The 10,203-nt window shown below is 35.4% G+C and overlaps 1 pseudogene; it reads right to left on the bottom strand.

Annotated features, from left to right (window-relative positions):
- Positions 1-8,733: 8,733 nt before the first annotated feature.
- On the bottom strand, positions 8,734-9,875 carry LOC126940160 (enolase-phosphatase E1-like; annotated as a pseudogene).
- Between the last annotated feature and the right edge of the window lie 328 nt (positions 9,876-10,203).

The raw sequence follows: 10,203 nt of genomic DNA, 5'->3' as shown, positions 1-10,203 counted from the left end.
TATTATTATAAATTATTTGTATGTTAACTTATTTCAATTTTACAATTATCTGATTTGGTTAATATTAGTTCCATACTTCATATAAGAAAACTCAAGCACTTGGTGGTGCAGTTATTTGCCCAAGGATGTATGCAAAGGAGTGGTAAAAAACAGGTTTGAAATTCAGACTACAGAGCTTAATTTTTTAACTACCATGCTACAAAGAGCAGGTTAAGCGTGTAACAACACAGGATTGGCGAACAGTAAGTTCTCAGGAACTGTGAGCTATGAATACACTATTCAGTTGATAAAGTCAGATAACATAGTGATTATTCTTCTTGTTGAAACTATAGAAGATGGAAATAGGCAGATACATTTACTCACACATGTCACTCTGCAATAGGCACCGAAGATACAACGGATTAAAATATCAGATGAAGTCCTAGCTCTCAGAAATTAAGCTTTACTAGAAAAGACAAAAATTAATGAAATCATCACATTTGTTATAAGGGCTGTTAAGGAAATCTATTGAGTGCCTAAACATACCTAATAGGGTGAAAGACACACTGATAAAAGTAAAGGAAGCCAGTGGGACGTAACTAGAGATGGCCAAGAGATGGCTGGTTCGAGACAAAAGGAAGAGGAAGGCAGGGCCAGAGGACGCAGTTAAGTGGGTGAAGAACTTGAAGAAATGTGATCACAAGGAATTGAGAGATGGCTGTACGTATAAAGAATAACTTCATAAGATCACCTTGAGTAAACTATGTTCTATGCTTTTAATGAAATATTAGCAAAGTTATTTTAATAAAAAGAAGACTGTGATGAAATTAAGTGAAAAAGACAAAGTCACTAAGTTTAGACCTCTGATTCTGTGGGAGTCACTTTATCATTTGAAGTTTCTCAAGTATCTTTGTTTTAATGAGTGTAAATAGAGTGGAATAAACAATCTTGCAATTTTCTCCGTATACAAAGCAAATGGTGATGCGGTCTGAGCATTACCTTATTCTATTGTGGTCTTTCAGCAAATCCTATAAACACAAGTTTTAAGTGACTGTTATTTCCACTGTCCAAGTCAAAAGTCAATCGATGGTGGCTAAATACTGACAGAATTGGTGCTGCTGGGATTCTGAAAGCATCTCTCCCCTTAAGCTGGATGGAAAAATGATGCTGCCTTTATAACATTTTGACATTCATCACTTTCTGTCATATCTCTAAAATAAAATCCGCGGTGCCTGAGAACCTGACACATCCGCATCCAATCATGGTTGCAGGACTCATCAACCACCTTAGTGAATCCTGGGTGACACTGTGTGGCTGCATATCACTGTACTGAAGTAGTGAGGTGTCAAGCAAGGTTCACTATAGGGTTTTGTTGTCTTTTAAATTTTGTTAATTTGGGTAATAAATCAAAATCCTGAGAAGTAAAATTTATGTTTATAAACATATTTGCCAAACAATACAAATTTACTTTAAATTAACCTATGTTCTATCTACTTTTCGTAGAGCTAAAGCAAGAAATAGAACCAGTAACTATAACTGGTAGGTAGATTTTTTTTAATTGCCGAAACAAGTGTTGGTATATTATATACAGTCTTGTGCAATGGTGGGCATCTTTGTCCTTGAGGTGCTCTGGTAGAGGCTGGGAGGATATACGGGGAGGAAGATACCAGCAAGGGAAGCTGTTAAGAGGGGAAGTTTTTAAGAGTAAAAGCCTATGATTGCTCATTAAGAGCCACACTCTTAAAATTTTCAAATAATGATAATTGCTATTAATGAACACAATATATGCTGGCATTATTCTAAATATTCTAAGTAACATCAGTTCTAAGTAACTGAAAACATTATCTCATTCAATCCTTAAGACAAACATATGACGTAATTATGACTTCTATTTTACAAAGAACCTAAAAAGAATCTAGTGACTATTTTAGATTCCAAAGAACCTAAATAAGTCTAGTGACATAACATTAGCTTATAAAAGAAAATACCGGACCTGCAAACTAAATCCGTTTGCCCTTTCATCTCGTGACTCAAAATAGAAAGAGTGTGGCCATGTTCTTGTAAAGTAAATGGGGTAATTTGGATTGAGGCAAGACAATTGTTCAAATCTCTCCTCGGTCTCTCTGCAGATAAGTACCTCTGAAATAAGTCTCTTCCCGTTGTATTTGATTATATCCTCTCCCCTCTTTCGGTTCATTATGGCTTTCTAGGTTTTAAGGCGCCTATGTTTAATTAAACCCCGGATAACGTAAGTCAGTTAAAATGGCAGTCTTTAAAGCATGTGAAACTAACATTCAAAACATGTAATTGATAATTGTAGGAGTGAAGCTCCGTGAGTCTGGCATTTCCTTTCTGTATTCTTATGCAATCAAAATAAAACTATACCAGGTCTAATTTTAAATATTCAACAGACAAAAAAAAAAATTACTATCCCAGAAAGAAATTTTTTATAAGAACAAACTTTTGTTTTTGTTTTATCTTAATTCTTATGTAAAAAAAGTATTTGCAGAAATGTTGACTGACTCTAAATGAGAAATTTTAAAATTAATATGGTATCGCATTATTTTGTCTTACTGTTCACTTATTTTGTCTGTCTGATTTGGTCCATGAAAAATTGCTTTACTTGTGTATTTTCATACATAGTTTTTGATATATTAAGTATTTTAAGAAGTCAGAGTCAGTCGAAAGTGTTAGTAATGACCACTATGACCCCAACTTTGCCCTCAGCTTGAATTAACTTTAGGCAGGATTCTTCCTGACTCAAAGCCACTGACCTTCTGTTTTTGTTGTTGTTGTTGTTGTTGTTGTTGTTGTTTTTAGAACATTTACTTTAGAAAACTTGGAAATTATTTTTCTGTCATTTTAAGATGTAAATATTTTGCCAATTTTTCCACCCAGGAATGTCTTTCTCAAGAACCAGGGAGTCATCTTTTTAGATTGTAATCATCAGGAAAGAGAGTGCCCCTACTACAGTCTCTGTAGGAAGATAGGAGCCTAACTTCTGGCATGCCCTGATGCAAGTTAAAAAACTACTTCCTGCTATAAAGATGAGAAAAGTTTGTTTTTCTCTTGGATATAGCCAATAAGCAAACACAGATGGCCTAAAACTCCTGCCTTAGCCCGGTATTTAAAACTCTGTAGTCATGTTTGTTTCAACAGAGTTGAGCTCAGTCTTTCTCTTCTTGCAACAGAAGTCTCAAATAAAGTCTTTCTTGCCTGTTTAGAGTTGTTGGGTGCAGGTTTTGCTTTGACATTAATCAGCAGCAGCTCCAAAAAGATTGATAAGATGTTCTTAATCAATAATGGTGCTTTATTAAATAAAGTGCAAAGATAATAAAGCAAACATCAATCTTGTTCTATAATTTAGAATGTAGAAAAAAGAGGCATAGTAATATAGGGCAAAAAATACAACGGTTTGGAGTTGGGAGATATAGAATTCTAATTATACCCCTGAATGACAAGTTCACACATAGTGCAAGGCAGGGCTTCTGTGTGTACCTCTGAGATCATTCTCCCCTGTGCACATTCAGCAGAATTTGAGGAGAATAAGAATAATAAGAATATACAATTAACTCACTCGCTAGGTAGACTGTATATTAATAGTAGAAAGAATATATACACACACACACACATATATATATATATATATATATATATATATAGTTCCAGAATGTGCCAGAAATATAATTACTATAGCTCCTAGTTATATGGGATGGACATATATGACAGACTCCATTTAATGACCCTTCAGTAACCTGTGATTAAAAATCCTGCAGAATGGAAATCACAAAACCAAAGCAAATTCTCTATGCTTTGTGGCCACATTTTCTTCATTCTAGACTCTGTTCTTTGCACTTAAAAATGTAATATTATTAAACTGAGATGAACATTTTTCACATCCAACTAGTAAATCAAATGTTTATATTAAATCTATTTGATTGTTAAGGTATTTTGGTGCCAAATATCTATTAAGAAAATAAACAGTATATTTATTAGTTTCCTACTGTCGTGTAACCTATTACCACAGATTTGGCAATTTAAAGCAACCCATTTATCATCACTCAGTTTCTCTGAGGCAGAAGTCTGGGTAGGGTCAACTGGGTAATCTGTTCCAGGTCTTACAAGTTTAAAATCAATGTGTTGACTGGCTAAGACTCTTATCTGGAAGCTCTGGGAAGATGCTACTTCTGAGTTCATTTAAGTCGTTGTCAGAATTAGTTTTCTTGCAGTTGTAGGACTGTTTCCTTGCTGGTTGTCAGCAGGAGTTTGCAATCTCCCCGTAGATTCCACCCATCCTCCTTCATACATGGCTATTCTACCTTCAGAGTGGCAAGAACATATTATATTCTTCTCATACTTCAAATATTTCTGACCTCTGATATCAGTCAGAAAAACCTTTCTGCTCTTGAGGGTTCTTGTGATGAAACCTGGCCCACCTAGAGAACCCAAGATAATCTTCTTATCTTAAAGTCTACTGAATTACATGACATAACAAACATAGGAGTGACAATTCATCATATTTACAGGTTTTGTGGGTAATGGCTGTTCAACTTTGAAGAACCATTTCAGATATTTGCCTCCCACACACAGTTATAATGCGTTTTATTTATACTGAAAGGCTACTTTCAATTAAAATGTATCTTTTAAGAAGTTCTATTTTGAGACCTGACACAAAAATAATGACTAATGTCTTATAATTACTAAGGAATAACTATAGGTTTGCTACTGTGCATAGTACTTTAAATGATTTTTTATCTGATTCTCACAACAAAAATATGCTGTCCTGAACAGCTATATCGTTATTTTATAGATAAATTCAAGTTAAAGAGAGCTTAAGAACCTGCCTAAAGTCACATAGCTCGACTTCCATCAAAAAAAAAAAAACTCATCCCTCATCCAGAATCAACAGATTGACTAAAACTCCCTATAGCTCACTGTAACTTAGTAATAACTGAATGTTTCTCTAGGTTTTGCATTTTATAACTAGGTTTAATGCAAAATTGAGGATATACTTGATCATGATAAATACAAACATTATCTTTTCAAATTGATAAAAAAAAAAAAAAACTGACTGTAAGAATGGGAAATTGAATGCTAAGTTTCCTTGAACTTTTAAAAAATAAATTGTGACTTCCCAAATAATTTCATGTACAATACTGATACCAACATTTCTATGTACTCCAGGAATTATACATGACTAACTACATATTTTCCTTTGTGGACTCATTCTTAGTTAAAATAAGCTTCTTCATGTTACATAGTAACTCTTCTTCCTATCTAGTTATGCTCAGCAATCTAACCAACTAGAATAAGGTGAATTTTGTTTTGTTTTGTTTTGTTTTGTTTTGTTTTTGAGATGGAGTCTCACTCTGTTGCCCAGGCTGGAGTACAGTGGCATGATCCCGGCTCACTACAGCCTCTACCTTCCAGGTTCAAGTGATTCTCCTGCCTCAGTCTCCCAAGTAGCTGGGATTACAGGTGCCTGCCAACGCACCTGGCAATTTTTTTTTTTTGTATTTTTAGTAGAGACGGGGTTTCACCATCTTGGCCAGGCTGATCTTGAACTCTTGACCTTGTGATCCACCCTCCTAGGCCTCCTAAAGTACTGGGATTACAGGCGTGAGCCACTGCGCCTGGCCAGGTGAAGTTTTAAAAACCAAAGGGAAATAAAATAAGTATCTAAATCTGTCTTCTATGGCTCATTGGTTGTGGGATATAATGAATTATGAACTCTTTCTCTGTGTTGGTTTTATCATTAGCAAAATAATTATAATAACCTACTTAAATGAAGTCATGAGTGAAAAATTATTGAAAGACTGAAAACTACTTTGTAGACACCAAGTATTCTAACAAATAATAATGATAGTAATAAAGATTTCCATTTACCAACTTGGGAATTATATTTCTCATTGCTTTATTTGATCATCTTTTAGGTTATAATCTTTGAGATATTGAATTTGTATAGTATTTTGACATCCCAGCCTATATTTAATAACTGATTAACATTATTCTTATACTGCTAATCTCACTGTTTCCTTAAATTTTTTTAGAATTTTAAAAACTACTCAAGAAATAGGAAAACAAGAGCTCTTATTCAAGAAATGTCCTTTAAAATATAAACTATAACTTAGAACAAATGCTAAAGATAATCACTTCATCACTTTGTTTGCTTTTAGCATGATGTCAATTTTGAGGCCATTTCTTTGTCTTCTATATGCAAAATATTTAGAAAAATTATAGAATCTGCAGAGCAGAAGAGAAATAGCATATTAAACTAAGATGCTAATTTAAAAGAAAAAAATCCAAATTAATAAATGCATACATGTATGAAATAATCTATTCCAATATCCATCATAACCAGGAATTCCCCTTGCTTCTGGTTGAAACTTGGTTGACAGAGAACTAAATATTTTGTTTATCAACATTTTTTGTTGATTCATATACCAAACTAAAACTTTCTTCTTTCTAATTCCCATCAATTTATGTGATATAAAATCTACTTCCTTTCCACAGATTTAAAAAGACTTAATGAGATTTAAGATCACATTTTAAATGTTCTCATTTAAAACATTTATAGATTTCTTGTTTGCTTTTTGATTTTCTTTCTCTCATATTACAAAACACTATCTAGGTCACTCTGTCTGGAAAAACCCCATGTAGACAATTTCTTTAAAAATATAAAGTCAATATAGGGGCCAGGCGAGGTAGCTCATGCCTGTAATCCCAGTGCATTCGGAGGCCAAGGCAGGAGAATCAGATTAACCCAAGAGTTCAAAGATAAAGTGTTGTACTTCAGCCTGGGTTGAAGAGAGCAAGACCCTGTCTCTACATAAATATGGAAAGAAACAATGCAGATAAATAGTATAGGTGAATTAGGATCCTGTGTTTTCCTAGAACCTAAAGAGATGTCCTGAAATCACTGATTGCATATCGGGGTGGATCTTTCAATCTCAGAGCTCCCCATTACTCCAAAATTTGGCCCCATAAGCAATGTATCATTGAAATAATTATTTGATTGAAAATGTTAGCTTTGTCCACTAGAGCATTTTTGTTATAGAATTAAAATAAATATGGAAATATGTCTGAATAAAGTGATACTTTTGTGTTTTAGTATTAGTCTTATTATTGATAAGTAAATATTGTATATATTTACTATGTAGAGCATAATAATTTGAAATATGTATAGATTGTGAAATGACTAGGTTGAGAAAAATTAACATATGCATTACCTCATATACTTATTACCTTTTATGGTGACAGCACTTAAAACCTACTTTTTGAGTCATTTTCAAAAATACATTGTTATTAACCATAATTGCCATGTTATATGATATAGCTCTTGAATTTATTCCTCCTGTATACCTGAAATTTTGCATCCTTTGATAAACATCTCCTTAATATCCTTCCCCCAGCCCCACCTCTATCCCCTGGTAGCCACCATTCCACTCTCTGCTTCTGTAAATTTGATGATTTTAGACTATGACTGAAATCATCCAGTATTTGTCTTTCTGTGACTGGCTTATTATACTTAATGTCCACCAGGCTCATCCATGTTGTTGCAAATGACAGGATTTTCTTCTTTGTTAATGCTGAATAGTATTTCATTATGTATATATACCTCATTTGCTTTATTTACTCATCCTTTGGTGGTCACTTATATCGACTTTCTGTCTTGGCTGTTGTGAATGCTGCTGCAAAGAACATGGGAGTCCAGAGATCTCTTCAACATACTGATTTCATTTCCTTTGCATATATATTCACTAGATGGATTGCTATGTCATATGATAGTTATATTTTTTAATTTTCTGAGGAACCACCAGGTTGTTTACATTCCTGCCAACACTGTGCAAGAATTCCCTTTTCTATACAACCTCTCCAACACTTGTTATTCCTCGTCTTTTTTAACACTAGCCATTTTAACATGTGTGAGGTCATATTTCATTGTGGTTTTGATTTACATTTTCTTGATGACTAGTGATGTTGAGTGTGTTTTTGTGTAACTGCTAGCCCTTTGTATGTGTTCTTTTGACATCCAAGTCCTTGGCCCATTTTTTTTTTAAGAAGAAAATGCTTTTATTAATCACAACATGAAATTAACAGACATCCTATTAGAATTAAACCAGGATAAATACTGCTGTTATAAAATTTACATTTCTCACATCCATTCCAGAAGAAAATCTTACGTATTAGGGCTCATCTTAATCTTATGGACTGATTTCAGTAAAACTTTTTAAATAGTAAATAGCAATTAACATATTCTCAAACTGTGCTAAGTAGTTAGAAAGGTAACTACAAAATATATAATGATAACACCCGGCAGGATTAGAACTGTTCCATTAACAACACATCTCTGTTTTAGCTGTTACATCAGTGCACGTTTTTCACTGGTAAGGCAACTGCTTGCTGTGGGTGCCACAATGATTACCAAGTTTCTTCTTAAACGACACTTGTTTGATCAAGACTCAAGTGAGTTTTCTTTCCCAATTTTCATCTTTTGGAGCAGAAGGAAATACCTTGGTCTTTGATATACATAAGGATGCAAATATGAAATACAGCTGTTATAATCTTCTAAATCACAAACAGGGGCAATGAATTATTATTAGAAAAAATTTTGAAATATTTCATTTTTAAAATAACAAGGCTTCTGAATAATCTCTCAAAACTAGCTTTCCATTTTAGTTCATGACTTGATAAACATAGCACATTAGATTGGTTTTTAGCAATTTCTTCTATCAACTACACTTCGCTCTCACTAAGGGTTAGAGTATGATTTCAAACAATTTCTACATATAAAACATCTTTAAATAAGTTTTGTGTTCACTGAACTGAGACTTCTTTCACTTATGTACCTGTGGAAGTTAATTTGAGCATACACATATATACATACTTGCATACAGACTTCTTTCACTTATGTACCTGTGGAAGTTAATTTGAGCATACACATATATACATACTTGCATATTATGTGTACATGTATGTTTTTTAAGTAAGTTACTTTTACCATTAGAATAAACCTAGACACTACAGGGACAACTCTGGGAACAGTGCGGTCTGCCTTAGCAACCCTTCTCTAGGTTGAGGAAGGCAGGTATAGTTCGCTGAAGGATATGATGAGGTTGTAGTAAGTCTTCTCATCATCTGTTAATCCTGCGTTGCCTGGTCTCACCACCACAGCTACGTGCACATCTGCTTCCTCAGCAGCACTGGCCTCTTGAGTAACATCTGTCAGAAACAAAATGTTGTTGGTTGAGCATCCAATGCTGTCTGCAATCTTTCGGTAACTTTCACTCTCCACTTTGCGTCCAATCTTGGTATCAAAGTGACCATCGACAAGCTCAAGAATATCTCCCTCCGTAGAGTGCCCAAATAAGTTTCTGTGCCTCCACACTCCCTGAGGAATAGATGTACACCTTCATTCCGGCCGGCTCTCCATTTCCTGACTGCTGGAACTACATCTGCAAAGAACTCTGCTTTCTGTGGCCCTGCAGCTGTTTGAGTGCAGTAGTCTTTCGATCCAGGGACATCTGCCAGCACACATTATCTACCACGGCCTGGATCATCTGCTGCAGATCATCCACTCCATTCCCAGACGCTGCAGGGATAGGAACGCCCCATCCAGGTGGGCGTCCTCTTCAGCCTGTTTCCTCAAAAGACTGACATCCTGCTGGCACTCCTCTTCTTCCCAATGTATCTGCAGATCCTCTTTAACATTTTCTTCGATGTAAGGAAATAAAATGTCCTTCACGAAAGCAATCGGGGTTGTGGTACCTTCGATATCTAACAGGATCACGGTGACTTCGGCGGGGACCTAAAGCACGACCATTTCCCTACCGGATGCTACGGGACTCGGCCTGCAGTCGGGGAGGGTGGATGGCGGCGCCGGCTGCGGCTGCGGCCCCCGGTACCTTCCTGGGCTTCCGATGGCCCCGCGCGATCTTGGAGCCAGCGACCAAGTGCAGCCCGCAGCGCGTAGGGAAGAGAACACCTCTGCACACCTGGCACTGGAAAAGGCGGCCGCCCACGTTGGCCCATTTTTTAATCGGGTTATTTGTTTTCTTGTTATTGAATTGTTTGAGTCCCTTATAGATTTTGGCTGTGAATCCCTTATCCCATGTATGGCTTGCATATATTATTTCCCATTCATTAAGATGTTTCTTCACTCTGTTGTTTCCTTTGCAGTGCAGAATCTCTTTAGTTTGATATAATCCCATTTGTCTATGTTTG

The sequence above is a fragment of the Macaca thibetana genome, chromosome 17 (genome assembly GCF_024542745.1).
Source record: "Macaca thibetana thibetana isolate TM-01 chromosome 17, ASM2454274v1, whole genome shotgun sequence".
Taxonomy (NCBI): domain Eukaryota; kingdom Metazoa; phylum Chordata; class Mammalia; order Primates; family Cercopithecidae; genus Macaca; species Macaca thibetana.
The sequence above is the reverse complement of the archived record's forward strand: the minus strand, read 5'-3'. Positions and strand labels throughout refer to the sequence as shown.